Consider the following 16,490-nt stretch of genomic DNA (forward strand, 5'->3'; position numbering starts at 1 on the left):
TCCGAGGAGGGGTGTCCTGGCTCCCGCCCGAAGGCGGTGGGCGCGCCGGGGCGCCGGGCCTGGGGAAGGGGGAGCTAGGGCTTCCGGAGGGGAGAGGAGCGCGAGTGTCCGGGGAGAGAGAGGCGCGATAGCTGTCTGTGGAGGAATCGCGACCAGAGGAGGGGGCGACCTGGGACAGAGCTGGAAGGGGGTGCTTGGGAGTGGGTGCAAGGGAGGGAGGAAATAGGAGGAATCGGGGGAAGATGCGGCCTGTCCCCAGTTGAGAGTCCCTTCCTTTCTCTGGAAATAATTGCTGCCCGAGACTTTGATTTCTGTCCCATTCAGTTTTTAAACTTCTGGAGGATCACAGAATCGTGATCACCCTGCTTTCGTCACACCCACAAAGTCTTGCTTGGGTCGGGTTTCCACTTCTTGGGAACCTAGCTCCTGAGATCGTCTTTCTTTGAGAATTTTTCTGATCAGGTCATCTTCGAGGCAAGGGGGAAAAAAAAAAAAAGTGGGCGCTTTGCTGTGACTACGAAGTGGTTTTCAGTCTGGACTATTGTCCCATGACCAGGCCCGAGTTTCTTCAGCTCCTTAGTGACTGCTGAAATCTTGGACAGAGGAGTGTCTCCCTATACTTTATGGCTTCGTGACTTTTCTGCTTTCTTAGATTTTAATTATTCAGCTTTCCTTATCATGTGACTGCTTATCTTGACAAGCTGTTGCTAGGGAGAGTGACCCAGGGGTCTGTGTTGTATTCCTTAGAACTGTGACCTGGATCATGAGTTTCAGTTAAATACCCATGAGGAAGTTGTTTGCCCTCCTTTTTCTCTTCGTGTTTACCACAATTCTCAGAAGAGAAATGAATTTTAGGAATGCAGTATAAGTGAAGTGAATGTTCATTCAAGCCGGGCATTCACAGGAGCCAGTGACATTTTGGGTTGCAAGTAGGAAAGGGGGGGGATAAAAAAGCACCTTTGCTAATATTTTAGAAATTCAAGTTTTTCGGTATTTGGCAGACATTTGAGTTAATTTTTGTAGGAGCCCTGGCCGATTGAGAAGGTGTTACTCCTGTTTCACAAGGAACAAGCAGACCTAAGAGAGTTGGCTTGGTTTTTAAACACATTTTTGCTCTTGTTTATTTATGGGTCGTGTCTTCCTGCTTCAGTTCAAATTCTTATTTGGCTTCACTGGCTACTAGCCTCGTGCCTGGTATTTTGTGGGCACTTGGTCCGTGGTGAGTAAATGAATTACTAAAGGTCACAGAGCAGTAGGTAGTGAACAAGGGATTTGAACTCAAGTCTTCCATCTCTTCTCAGATAAACTTGTTTTCTGTTACTGGTCCGTGTGAAATGGTAGACATGAGAAAAAGCCTGGGATTGTCTTTGCATTCTCTTCCACTTAATGACTACTTTTTCATCTGCATAAAGTGTCCTCCCAACCTGTTTTGTCTTTGCGTTCTTGTGAATGCAGCTGCTGTACAGATGAAGAAACTGAGGTGCACTGAGGTCCTCACTTTAGATGCCTGGGCTAGGAAGTGACTGAACAGGGACTCAAGCCCTAGCCTTTTCTCCCTAGACCCAGTCTAGAGACATCAGAAAGTTTTGTTGAGAAATTTGTACTATACTTTCTGAGTTTATTTTGTGCCGCTGTAGCAGTACTTCAGAGTGGGAAGTTTATAAGCAGTAGAACCTTATTTGGCTTCTGGTTCTGGAGGCTGGGAAGTCCCAGATGGAGGGGCTGCTTCCAGCGAGGGCCGCCCTGCAGTGCCATCCTGTGGCCGAGTGCGTTGCGTGCATGGTAAAATAGTGTGTGTGTAACTCACTTTTTTAACAAACCCAGTCTCACCATGACACTAATTTACCCATTCATCGTCCTACTTCTCAAAACTTTGGCGCTGGGAGTTAACTTTCCAGAATGTGAACTCTGAGAAGGCACTCAAAGCCCAGCGTATGCCACAGTTGCCTCTTCCTGGAGAAGTGCACTTTAATTCAGTGAATACTTCTGGGTGCCCACTCTGTGCCAGGTGTTATGCTAATGCTGTGGCCACCCGTGCCATGGGACCCTTGCACGCTGGAGATGCTCTCTGCGCATAATGCGTACACCAGATGTTAGTTAGGATTTAGTGTGAAGAAAAAGTAAAATGTCTCATTGGTATTTTTATATTATAGTAAGTGATTCTATATAGTAATACATAAATATACCTTATGAATAATATTTTTGATTTATTCAATTAACTATAATTAAAAGCTTCACCTGCTTTTTCATTTTTTAAAATGTTCCCTAAAAATGATTCATGTGGCTCCCATTTCATTCTGCGGGACACTATGCCATGATATTTCTTTTGGACAATGTTCTAAACACAGAGAATATAATGGTACACAAGAAGCCAAAAATCCCTGCTCTTGTTGATCTTGAACATTAGTAGGGACGCCCAGTATGCAGAATCACTAAGTGAAATCTCTACTGTAAGAAAGCAGGGGAGCCAGGTGTGGTTGCACACCCCTGTACTGCCAACTCGCAGCAGGAGGGTCGCTGAAAGTTGGAGGACAGCCAGGAGATCAAGGCCAGTCTGACCTATATAGTGAGACCTTGTCTCAGAACAAACAACCGGCCTTGGTCCTTAGAAACGTTTGTTTGAGAAGATACCAGTTGAGGAAAAAACTGAAGGAAGTTAAGAAAGAGACCACGTGGCTGGACAGGAGGAGAGTGGTTCAGGCAAAGGCCAAGTTCAAACCAAGGAAGAAAGAGCACCCCACCAGTGGCTGGGGAGGAGTGGGGGAAGGGAGGCCATGGTCAGCCTGTTGATTTTCACTCAGGGTGAGTTGGGTCCATCAACTTTTGAGCAGTGGAGGGGACATGATCCATCTCCTTCTCGCAGACTCACTCTGTTGCTTGGTGGAATAAAAGGAGCCAGGATGGAAACGGGGAGACGGGTGAGGAGGTCATTGCCACACTCCAGGTGAAATGCATCCTGGGTTTATCCTGAAGTGCAGCCCCTAGAATTGTGGTGGGAGAGGGGAAGCCAGGAGCTCAGGGTGACTGATAGGTCTTTGGCTTGAAGGACTGGAAATGTGGAGGAGGAGCAGCGTTGGGGCTGAATTTTGTTCTTGCTGACTGTGAAATGCCTGAGAGAAATTCAAGTGAAATTGGGCGTGGTGGTGCATACCAGTAATCCCGTTTACTTGGGAGGCTGAAGCAGAAGGATCACAAATTTGAGGTCAGCCTGGGAAACTTAGCGAGACCTTGTCTCAAAATAAAGAATAAAAGGGCCAGGGATGCAGCACAGTGGCTCTGTGCCTGCCTGGCAAGTGCAAGGTCCTAAGTTTGATCCCAGGTACTGGGAAAAAAAAAAAAAAAAAAAGGATTAAAAGGGACCAGGATGTAGCTCAGTGTGGAGCACGTCTGGGCTCATTCCCTGGTACTGGGGGAAAAATCCAGGATTTTTGTGGGCGGTAAGTGCAGAAGTCTAGGGATGGCCTGTGCTGCGGGCTGCATTATCTCAGGGTAGTTTAGAGCTGGGGACGCAGTGTGAGGGTCTGCCAGAAGAGTGCTGCTAGATAGAAATTAGCCCCCGCCCAGCACTGGGTATTGAAGCCAGGGTTTTGCACTGGTCTACATCTCCAGACTCGTTTTTTCTTACTTTTCAAGCAGGTTCCCATCAAATTGCTAAATTGCCCAGGCTGGGCTCCAGCTTGTGATCCTCCTGCCTCAGCCTCCCAGAGTGTTGGGATTACAGGTGTGCAGCAGCTGTTACTGGTAGGGACTTTAAGTACAGCAAAGCATCGTAGCACATCTCTGGGTTGCATATCTAGACTCTGTTTCAATCAAAGAAAGAAAGAAAGAAAAGAAATACTGGTTTTATCAAACATATAGTGAGCACTTATTTTGTTTCAGCCAGGCATCCTCACTGGATAGATGTAACAAAAACAGCCCCTCCCGGAGGTGAAGAGACCCATATGAGGTCACGTAGCCAAGAAATGCAGAGCTGGGTTTGGAATCTTGGTCTTGTGAGTTCAGATCTGGTGTTTGCATCTGTGAGATGGTGCTGGGGATAGAGGAGCACAAGCTCCTGTGAGATCAGATCAGTGCACTGATTTCGAGTCACTTAGGACTGGCATGGACTCAAACACTGTTGAGAGGGATGGCGGGAAGATTTTCTTTTTTCTTTTTTCAGATTCCAGCTAGAATCCTTTTCAGAGTGTCACATGTTTCTTGTTCTTGTTTCTCCCTCCCACTTATAACACTCAGTGCTGCTGGGCTGGTAGCACACACCTGTAATCCCAGCACTTGGGAGGCTGAGGCAGGAGGATCACGACAAGTTTAGGTCAGCCTGAACTACACAGTCAGACTGTCTCAGACCAAACCAAAACAAAACACCTGAAACCAAACAACAAAAACAGTGCTTTAGTTGCAGTGTGTAGTAACTACTTCTAGGAAAACGCCAAGCATTCTCCCCTCAGGCCACCCCTGCCTCTTCCTTTGGTCTGGTCTCCTGGTTGTTAGCCTGTAACCCACTGTGCTGCAAGTGCCCACCCTCCCCTGTGGTTCCCTCTGCGTATGGATGACTGTTGGCCGTCAGCCGAGCTTGATTCTGGCCGATGATGGTTCACTATGGGCCCTTGGAGAAGAGAGGAAGAGGCCTGGAAAAAGCACAGAGAAGGCGTGAGAATGTGGAGGGGCAGAGGGCTTTTGGACAGACCCTTCTCTTGCCTGTCATGCCAGCTACTCAGGAGGCTGAGGCAGGAAGGGTGTGAGTTCCAGGCCAGCCTGGACAGTTCATGGAGACTTGTCTGAAAATAAAGATAGCTTTTTGTTTGATTGTTTGAGATAGAGTCTCACTATGTACTCCAGGCTAACCTTGAACTTGCTGTGTAGCCTAGACTGCTCTAGAACTTGCTATGCTGCTGCCTCAGCCTCTTGAGTACTGGCTCAAGGATAAATTCATGACATATGAACTATGTTTCATTTCTTTTCTTTCTTTTTTGAGACAGGTTTTTCTGTGTAGCCCAGGCTGACTTCCAACTCATGGTGATCCTCCTGCTTCAGCCTTTCAAGTGCTGGAATCACAGGCTGGTACCATCCTTTCCAGCTGAACTACATTTCAATAGTAATAATAAGTAAAATGAGGCAGTCCTGTTTCACATGTGCCCTCTTGTCCTGTGGGATCCAGTTGATAACCGAGTGTGAGAGTAGGGGTGTGCTGCAGTGTTAGAGCACTTGCCTGCCGCTCAGCCCTGGGCTCAGTCCCCAGTACTGGGGAAAAGAAAAGAAAAAGATTCAAATGCAGCTGTGGCAGCAGCCATTGCACCTCCCCTGGCTGCTGTCGGGCCACAAGCCATCCACCTTCCTCTCTTGGGGCGATATATGATGTAGATACAGAGATAGAATAGGAGGTAGAGATGGGCTTTGCGCTGAGCTACATCCCCAGCCTGGTTTGTATTTTTTTAAAGCCTTCCTTATGTAAAAGTCAGGTGGGCGTCTCATTCTCCACACACCCACACTCCTTTTCTAGTGTGTACTTTTTCATCTAAATAAATCTTTTCAGTCCTGTTAAAAGTCAAGGTGTAGGGAAGCTACTGGTTCTCACCCACACAGATCTGATAAGCCCTGTTCTGTAGTTGGGGCCCGGAATTTTCCTCAAGGGCCCAGTTAGACTGGGGGGGGGTGCTGGCCCTTTAGGAGGTGGGGCCCTGGGAGGCTTTGGGTCCCTGGGTCCCCGGGTCCCCAAGGCACCTGGCCTTGGAGGAGGGGGAGGGACTGTGCACCCACGTGTTCTCTCATGTGTCCCCTTCCCGGAAACTGGAGGCTGAGGCAGGAGGATCACTGGTCTGAGGACAGCCTGGGCTGTATAGTGGCTCAAATTCAGTCTGGATGACACAGTGAGACTGTGTCTCACCACCCCACGCCTCTCCCAGAAATCCTCTCTGAAACAGCCCAGCCGATTTCTTTATTGAGCGGATCATGGGGGTGGGTGTCACAGTGACAGAAGTCGGTGGTTCAGGTGGCCACGCTGACCAGCCAGGGCCCAGTGATGTCTAGAGTGATGTCCATGGCTGGCCTGTCACGGAGGGGGAGCAGCGGAGCGAGACTGAGCTTGGGAGAAGGAACAGCGCTCCTCCCCCAGGGCCAGAGTGCGACAGATACTTTACTCTGAGAAGCAGTCCGAGTAAGGTCAATGAATTGTTTTTAAAATAGAGCCTGAAAAATACTATGAAGTAGAACATAATGGTGCATTTAGGATTCTGTTTTGGATCTGGAATCCTAATTAAGAAAGTTTCACCGCAGCCCACCTCGCAAGCTCAAGGTCTGGAGTTCGATCCCTGGTATCACACACACACACGCACACACACACATACACACACACACACACACACGCACACACAAATTAAACCAAAACAAAAAAAGAAACACTTTCAGCAAGACCGTGCTCCTTGTGGCTGCAGGGTCCATCTGTCCAACCTCCCTTTTTCTTCCTCCTCCCCTTCTTTTCTGTCCCTCCCTGAACCCAGCGTCTGTGCATGCTCAGCCCTGGGTTGAGGCTACACCACAGCCCCCACTTCCTTCCTGCCTGTCTGGGTCTCCCTTCCTTCCTCCTTTTCTCCTTTTTTCTGAGACAGTTTGCTATGCAGTTCTGGCTGGCGTTGAGCTCTCAGCAATCCTCCTGCCTCAGCCTCCTGAGTGCTGCTAGGATTACAGGTGTGTCGCCATGCCCAGCCATCTTTCTGAGGCAGGGCCTGGCTGTGGCTCAGGCTGGCTTCCTACCCACAGTGAGCCTCTTACCTCAGCCAGTCCAGCGCTGTGGGCCTTGGCCTCCAGGCTGCTGCTGATCTGTGGAAGGTTCTGGGTCTTTATCAGTGTCAGCAGACATTCACGATCTTTTTTTTTTTTTTAAAGCGAAACCTTTACCGGTACATTTTAGATGTACATAATGATAACACTCATAAGAGGGAATTTGTATCTGTGTATAATGTATCTTGCTTCTTTTTTGGGGGGTATGGGGGTCGAACTCGGGACCTTGCACTTGCGAGGCAGGTGGTGGAACCACTGAGCTAAATCCCCGGCCGTCTTGCTTCTTTTTTCTCCTTCTCCTCTTCCTTTGACTCCTCTTTTCCTCCTTTTTTTTTCTTTGTACTGGGAATTGAATTCAGGACCTTGCGTTTGCCAGGCAGGCTCAGTGGCACTGAGCTACATCCCTGGCCCTTTGCCTCCTTATTTACAAAAGCTTTGTTTCCATTTTTACCTTCTCCTTTTCCTTGTCCTCTCTTTACTTTCCCCACCCCACTCCCTTGTTCTTCTTCCCTCTTGAACATTTTCTTCCCATTTCCCAATATCTGACCTCCACTTTGCTCCTTATTTACCTTTGGCTTTCGCACATGAGAAACAGTGCGCTATTTAAACACATACGTCTGATTTAGTTCACTTAAAATTATGGTCCAAGGTGGATGCATCCATTTACCTAAAAATGTCTCAGGTTTATCCTTTATGGCAGTGTAGTGCTCCATTATATATAAATACTGCATTTTCTTTATCCATTCACTTGTTATGGGGATCGGGCTGTTTCTGAGGTTTAGCAATTACAAACTGCTGCTGTAAGCAAGGGTGTGCATGTATCTCTGTGGCATGATGCTTTTAACTCAGGAAGGTACCGAGAAGGGCAACAGCTGGGTGAAGTGGAACCTCTAGTTTTAGGTTTTTGAGGAATCTCCACAGATTTCCTTATTGACCGTACAAATTTACACTCCCACCAACAGTGGAGAAGGGTTCCTTTTCCCCCAGAGCCCCACCAGCATGTGTTGTTGGTTGATTTCTTGATAGCAGCCATTCTTTCTGGAGTGAGATGAAGTCTCAGTGTTGCTTTCATTTGCATTTCTCCAGTGACCAGTGATGTTGGACATTTTTTTTCATATATTTCCTGTTTCTCCTTCATCTGTGAATTCTCTTCATTTCAGATGCCCATTTTTGTGTTGGGTCTTTAAATTTGGGGGGGGTCTGAATTTTTTAAAGTTCTTTATATATTCTAGACATCAGTCCTTTGAAGAACTGCTGGTAAAAATTTTTTTTCTCACATTGTAGGAATGTGAAAATCACTCTATTGGTGGTTTCTCTTGCTGTGCAAAAGCTTTTTATTATTTTTTAAATTGAGTTTATTGGTACATTTTAGGGATACAGTACAGTTACATTCATTGTTGGGATCTTGTACCTCTACATGACAGGTCTTGGTTCTCATTTTTTCCCCTTGTCCCGGCCCTCCCTTCCCCCCCTCCTCCTCTCCCCATTTACAAACACTTTATTTCCATCTTTTCATTTTCTCACATTTTTTTCTTTTCCCTTATTACCCTTCAAAAGCTTTTTAATAAGATGACATTCCGGTTGTTGATTCTTTGTGATGTTTCCTGTGTGGTCATAGTTTTATTCATAATGTCTTTGGGAGTTCTACCTATTCTGTCTTCCAGCAGATTTAGTATTTCTGTTTTTTTTTCTTCAGTACTGAGGGTGGAACTCAGGACCTTGTGTGGCTACACTGAGCTAAGTTCCTGGCTAGTATTTTTGTTTTAATATTTAGATCTTTGATCCATTTTCATTTTGGTTCAGTGCACAGTGAGAAATATGGGTCTAGTTGTAATCTTTGGTGGAATGTTTGTTTTTCCAGCACCATTTATTAAACAGACTGTCTTCCAGTGAAGGTGTTTGGTTCCTTTGTTAAAGATAAAGTGACTAAATATGTTTGGAGTTGTTTCTACATCTTTGAATCTGTTCCACTGATCCTCGGTCTGTTTTTTTTTTTCTTTTAACCAGTACCAAGCTGTTTTGCTTACAGTAGCTTTGTAGTATAATTTCAAGTCAGGGATTGTGGATGCCCCTGCCTTGCCTTTTTTGCCCAGAACTGCTTTTGCTCTTCTAGGCCTCTTTTTTTTTTTTTTTTTTTTTTTTTTTTTTTTTTTTTAGGGCCTCACTATGTAATTGAGACTGACCTGGAACTCACTATGTAGCCCATGCTGGTCTCGAACTCACAGTGATCCTCCTGCCTCAGCCTCCCGAATGCTGGGATTACAGGCGTGTGCCACCACGCCCAGCTTTCTAGGCCTCTTTTGATTCCAAATAAATTTTAAAGTTATTTTTTCTAATTCTGTGAGATATGCTATTGGTATTTTGATGGATATTGCATTAACTCTGTATAATTTTGGAAGTATGGCAATTTTCATAGTATTGGTTCTTCTTGCCCAAGAACAAGGGATATCTTTCAATTTTCTTATATCCTCTTTAGTCTCCTTTTTCAGAGTACTGTAGTTTTCCACATATTCTACTGAATTTAATTATTCAATCTAAAAGTCTTTTTGTTTTTTTGGTACTGGGGATTGAACTCGGGTCTTTGCCCTTAAGGCAGGTGGCAGCACCACTGAGCTAAATCCCCAGCCCAATCTAGAAGTCTTTTGGTGGAGCTTTTGGGATCTTCTAGATAGAGTATCACATTGTCCAGAAATAATGATAATTTAATTTCCTTTCCTGTTTTTATTCCTTTTATTTTTTTCTTCTTGTCTAATTGTTCTGGCTGATGTTTCTAGAACTATATTAAATAAGGGTGGTGACAGTGGACACCCTGTCTTGTTCCTGATTCCAGAGTGAAAACTTTCAATTTGTATCGATTTAGTATGATGTTGACTGTTGGTTTGTCCTAGATGGCTTTTATTAGATTGATATGAAGACCATATATTCTAATTTTTTGTAGGGTTTTTTATTATGAATGGGTGTTGACTTTGTCAAATGTTCTTTCTGCATCTTTTGAGATGATCATATGGTTTTTGTTCTTTGGTCTGGTAATATAGTGTATTACACATTGATTTCAGTATGTTGAACCATTCCTACATCCCTGAAATGAATCCTACTTAGTCATAGCATTCTGTTTGCCACTATTTTATTGAGGATTTTTATGTCTGTGTTCATTAGGGAGATTTGTCTGTAGTTCTTTTATTTGGTTGGATCTTTCTTGGTTTTATCATTGTAATCCAGGAATGAATTTGGGAGTATTGCTTTCCTTTCACTTTCATTAAAGTTTGAGAAGTAGCAGCATTACATTTCTCTAAATTTCTTGTAGAATTCAGCAGTGAATCTTGGACTTTTCATTGTTGATAGTTTTTTTTTCATATGACTGCTTTCATTTTCTTATAAGTTCCAGTATGTTGTATTGGCATTATTGTTTAATTGTAGAAACTAATTTTTTCTTTAGTTGTATCTGTGACCCATTGGTTGTTCAAGAGGATGTTATTTAATTTCCATGTGTTTATGAAGTTCTCATAGTTTCTTTTGCCACTGATTTCTGATTTCATTGCACTGTGGTCTGATAATATACATGAGATAATTTCAGTTCCTTTGCATTTACTTAAGCATATTCCATGAGCTAGTATATGGTCTATTTTGTGCAGTATGTGGTTCCATGTGCAGCTGAGAAGAATGTGTATTCTGATGTTGTGGGGCAGAACACTGTAGACATCTACTAAATCCATTTGTTTAGAAGTTTGGTTCAGTTCTGATATTTGTTGATTTTTTTGTCTAGTTGACCTGTCTGCTTGTTACAGTGGGATATTGAGGATCTCCACTATAATTGTATTAGTGTTTATTTGATCCCCCCCCAACCCGTATCTGGGATTGAACTCAGGACCTTGCACTTGCACGGCATGCAGTAGCACCACTAAGCTAAATCCCAGCCCTTTATTTGATGTTGCATGTCTGTTAATACTTTTTTTATATACTTGGATGTCCTGGTATTTGGTGCATATATATTTATTATTGTTATTTCTTCCTCTTGTACCATTTCCTTTACCAGGATGTAGTGACCTTCTTTGTCTTTCTTAATCGGTTTTGGCTTGAAATCCACTTTGTCTGCAAAGAGAATACCTACCCCTGCTTTTTTCTGGGTTCCTGTGGCATGAAATATTGTTTTCCATCCTTTGACTTTAAGCCTATGAATTTCTTGTTAAATGAAGTGTGTTTCTTGTATGCAGCATGTTGTTAGATCTTGCTTCTTGAGCCATTCTGCCAGTCTGATATGTATTGCCTTATCCTTATCATATTATTTTTCTGTTGTCCCCCTTCCCTTAGACTTGCCTTGCCTGGTGGACTCATTCTCTTGGGATTCATGAAGTTGTAGTACTTGTTATCTCTTTCTAGAATGTAGAATGTCCTTCAGAACATTTTGGAGTGTAGGTTTGGTGGTCATAAATTTCTTCAGATGTTCTTTTCATGGAAGTATCTTATTTCTTCATCAATTTTGACAGATTATTTTGCTGGGTATATCAATCTGGGTGGGAGGTTGTTTCTTTTGGGCTTGAAATATTTAAATCCAAGCTGTCCTTCACTTGAGGGTTTGTATTGAGAAGTCTGCTGTGATTCTGCTGGGCCTTCCTTTATGGGTGATTTATTCTTTAACAGCTTTTAATATTGTGTTCTTGTGTTGAATTTCTGGAATCTTGACCATTCTGTACCTTTATAGATTTTTTTATTATGACTAATTGGAGTTCTCTATGTCAAAATTTTTTCCCTTGCTTGGGAAATACTCTGTCATTACTTCTGTGAACAAGTTTTTTTATGTCATTGCACTCTGTGCTGCTTTTTCATTCACTCCAATCAATCTTACTATTTTTCTTTGCATCATCTAGCAGCTGTTGGATTGTTTATGGTCCCTTGCTATTTTAAATTTTATTATTATTATTTTGGGGTACTGGGGGTCTTTGTGCTTTCGAGGCAGGTGGTGGAACTGTTGAGCTGAATCCCTGGCCCAGATCCCTTGCTATCTTTAAGAGATCTTTCTTTTCATGTTCACTAACTGCAATCCTGTCTTCTATGCAGATGTTTTGTCCTTGTATTGACTAATTCTGCTGGGTTTACTTTCAATGGAATTTTTAATCTCCTGGATATGTGATTAAATCTGTTTCATGAATTCCATTTCCTCCATATGTTGTGCCTTCATGGTCTCCATCATTTTCCTTAACTCTCCTATTTTTTATTTATATCTACTCTAGAGTCACTAATTATTTCTTTCTATTTTATTTTTATTTATTTATTTATTTTATTTTATTATTATTATCTTTTGGTACCAGGGATCGAACAAAGGACTTTGCAGTTGTGAGGCAAGCAGTAATGCCACTGAGCTAAATCTCTGGCCCTATTTATTTATTTTTTTATTTCTTTCATTATGGTCATCATCTTTGTAGTTTTCTGAGAAACTATTTCTGATTTTATTTATTTATTTTTTGAGACAGGGTCTCACTATGTAGTTGAGACTGACCTAGAACTTACTATGTAGCCCAGGTTGGTCTCAAACTCACAGTGATCCTCCTGCCTCAGCCTCCCGAGTGGTAGGATTACAGGCGTGTGCCACCATGCCCGGCTCTGATTGATTTTTTTCTACAGCTTCATTTATCTGCTTTGTTCCTTCTGCTGTTAGCACTTCAGAGAGTCCAGGTGGTTGGGTTTTGAATTGTTCCACCTCATTGCCTTCTGGGTTTGCCTTTGGTGACCTGGAAGTTTGGGGTTGCATCTTGCTTGAGAACTTTCTTTCTTCCTTCCTTCCTTTTCTTTCTTTCTTTCTTAGTTTAGTTTCTGGGTTGATGCTTGAAAACTGAGTATGACGAGCAGCTTTATTTCCAATATTCAGAACTTTTAGAAAGTGACTACTTCTCAGAGATGTTTTCCATGTGTAGCTGGCTTTTGGGTTTTGAGTCTGTTACAAGATCCTACCTCTTCAACTTATTTCAGATGAGACGTTGCTGCCTATTTAGCCTAGCCCCTGGTTTTTTGACACTGGTATATAGTATTATTTATGACAGTCTTTTGACAATCTCAGTCTTGGCATACCAGGGAGAACAACTGATTAGAGCAATTATGTCACATTGGCCAAAGTAGTACAATCAGCAATAACAATAGCATCAAACACAGCTTAGGAATTGACAAGCTGTGGTAACTATTCATGTGTGTAATGGTATGAACTAGATTTGTGGTTATATAACACAATCTAAAACCAGAAAATTGTGTATAGTAAATATACCCTCAGTATAGCAATTTTACCCACAGGGGAGTAAATTTAAAATGGATTAGGGGAAAAAAGAGAAATATAAGAAGAGGAAGAGACTAGAAGCAAGGCTGGAGGACAAAGGAAGACTATGCAAACTTTGGGGAACTAGTGAAGAAGACAGGAGGGAAAGAGAGAAGGAAGAAATAAAAATAGGAACAGAACAAAACAAACTGAAAACAGTGTTCACACTTACATAAACACAAGAACAAATAAGAAAAAAAAAAAAAAAGACTACTTGAAGGTGTGTCTCTCCTGCCACTGGTAGACAAATTGAGCAGTCAGTGCCCAGATCCATGTTGACTAATCCCAGCAAGCCAGCTGTAGATTTATGGAGGGGTGGTGGATAATCGTATCAAGCTTGCTCTTTTTTTCTGAAGCTCAGGCTGGTTTCTGGCTGTGAGGTTAGAACCCGACTTGTTCAGCTTGCAGCACTCTGTGTGTCTTCTGCTGGCTTGAACGTGGCTCCTTGACCGTCTACTGACTTGAGCTCACTTCTGCCTCACTCTGATAGAATCCACCTGCAGCAGCTCCGAGTTTTGAACTCAGTTGGACCCTCTCCAAGAAAGCTGCTGACCACTTGCCCTCTGCTGGGGAACCTCTGAGCTCGAATAACTTACTAGCCACTGTAGTCCGCTGTGGCCGCTGCTCTGTTGCACTGGTGTGTCTCTCCATAGAGGCCTCTGGAGTCACCAGTAGTCACTGTGTCTTCAGGTTCGTGTTGCCCTTCCCACCATGCAGGGGAGGGAGAAAGTGCTGCTTGCCTTCTTTGTTGAACTCTCTCTTGCTACTCTCCCATGAGTTTCAGTTCTCACTTCAGATCCTTGCTGAATCCCAGGGACACCCTTCCCTCCTCTTCGTCATGCTGCCACATTCCAGTGTCTGGACACCAAATCTCCAAGAGGCTGTTTCTCTGCTGTTCACCACTCCACTATCTTCCAAAATCCACATCTTCTAACGCCTTTGTCTCTGATCGTGTCAGTTTCCTATTCCTAATTTGTGTGATGAATTGTCACAAATTTGGTGGCTTTAAACAACAATAATTTCATTCTTTCTCAGTTTTAGAGCCAGACCTCTGAGGGTCCTCCCCAGAAGATCCTAGGTGATCTTCTTGCCTTGTCCAGTTCCTTGGCTGTACCATTCTGACCTCTGTGCCTCTCCTTACATCTGCTTCTCCCTGGTGTTTGTGACTTCTTGTCTCTCATGAGGACATCAGGCCCAGGGGATCTTACCTTGGGATACTTAATTATATCTGCAGAGACCCTGTTTTCAAATAAGGTCACCCTCATAGGTTCCAGAGGATTAGAACTTAGCTTCTTGGGAGCCATAGTTCAATCCACTGCACTGATTGAATATAGGCAGGATGCTTTTATTAATAAGGATGCTATCCTACAACACAAGTTAAAGAGAAACTGTAAGGGAATAGTGACGCTCAACAACTAGGCCACACATACCCCGAGAGGTCGGACTGGAGACTTTATTCAAGGGGTGGAAGTAGAGAGAGAGAGAGGAGGAAGAAGAGAGGACGAGAAGAGAACACAGAAAGGAAGGTCCTTTTATCAGTTTTGGGCTGGGCTATTGCTTATTCATGAGGAGTGAGCTACTTTTAACCTACCACAGGCCAGGTTGCCTTTTATGGGTCCCCCCCTGCAGACACAGGTTTCAAGTTCTCTGGACCACTGTGGCCTTGCAGGGAGGGAAACCAGAGCTAAGGGCCTGAGGTCATTTTAGGAGCCAAGAAGCACCAGGAGAATGCAGCCTGTAATGGTGGCGTCACAAAATACTTTAACATGATCAACTCCCTAACAGAAATTTTTTCTCTTTTGAATTTAAATTCTATGTCCCAAATAATACATGTGCATAGATTAAAAATGCAATAGCATTATACAAAACAGCCCAAAACAAAGAAACAACAAGAACAACAACAACAAAAAAACAGCCACAATTTACAAAACAGGCACAATTCCTTGCCTTATCCTTTTTCAATTTCATTTTTTTGATTTGCAGTGCAAGGGATTGAACTCAGGCCCTTGTGCATCCCGAGCAAGTACTGTACCCGGAACTATACCCCTTGTTCTACCTTTATTGCCTGCCATTTCACAATATTTAGTTTTTATTTTTTGTGGCCCAGAGTGAACTGAGGGCCTTTGTATTGAGCTATATCCCCAGCCCTTTTCTTATTTTTTATTTTGAGAGAAGGTCTCACTAAATCACTGAATTGCCCAGGTTGGCCCCAGACTTGTGATCCTTCTGCCTCAGCCTCTCAAGAGTGGGGATCACAGGTGGGCACCAACACATTGACTCATCACATCACGATTTTGGATTCATTGTTTATACTGTAATGATAAATGCTGTTTACAGTTAAGCCATGTATTTTACTAAGATCACATTTTCTTCCTCAGTTCAGCTTTTGTTTTTTACTAGAGTTACGCCTTTCCCCAAACACTGGGATAGAGCCACCAAGCTTTGAGTGCGGTGAGAAGAGGCATGTGATCCTTTTCCTTAGAGATGACGTGCCAGTTCTGCGCCCGGGCTGGCTGGGGTTGCACTCCATTGTTCTTGTGTGCTGTCGGAACCTCCCGCTCTCGCCTTCTCTACCCTGCAGCTTAGGAAATTATTCTCTTCGATTTTGTAATTCTGAAAATATCTTTGTTTTCCTTTTATCCTGGGTTGTTTTTCTTGGTTCTCAAATTCTATATAGAAAATAATTTTTTGCTGGGGATGTAGCTTGGCGGTGCCGTACCTGCCTGGCGAGCTCAGTGTCCTGAGTTCAACCCCCAGTGCAAAAAGAAAAAAAAAAAGAAGTTAATCAGGATTTGCGAGCCTTCAGGGTGATCATTGAGAAGCCAGGCCATTCTGTTGTTATTTGTAAATGTGACTAGAAGCTTTATTATTTTTAGGTTCAAGGTTTGAACTTTTGTAACACTGTATGTTACTGTATTTTTTTTCTTTTGTTTGATTTTGTTTTGTTTTTGGTACTGGAGATCGAACACAGGACCTTGCACTTGTAAGGCAGGCAGCAGAACCACAGAGCTAAATCCCCAGCCCTTTCTTTTGTTTGAGACATGTTTTCACTGTGTAGTCTAGGCTGACCTTGAACTTGTTGCAGTCCTCCTGCCTCAGCCTCCTGAGAGCTGGGATTACAGGCGTGCGCCACCACGACTGGCTAGTGTGGTTTCTTTTCATTCATTGTTCTAGGGTTTGGGGCTCCTTTCTGTCTACAAGTGTGTGTCTTTCAGATTTAGAAAATAAAGTTGTAACTTTGTAACATTTCTTTATTTCTTTTCCTACTCTCTTGGTTGTTGGACATTTTCAACTAATTCACTATTTAAAAATTATCTTTCAGTGTTTCTGCCACCTGCCTTGCAAGTGCAAGGACCCGAGTTTGATCCCCAGTACCAAAAAAAAAAAGTGTTTTTTCTCCTAGTTACATCACCCC

The sequence above is a fragment of the Fukomys damarensis genome, unplaced genomic scaffold (genome assembly GCF_012274545.1).
Source record: "Fukomys damarensis isolate Sample0158 unplaced genomic scaffold, DMR_v1.0_HiC HiC_scaffold_32, whole genome shotgun sequence".
Lineage (NCBI taxonomy): Eukaryota > Metazoa > Chordata > Mammalia > Rodentia > Bathyergidae > Fukomys > Fukomys damarensis.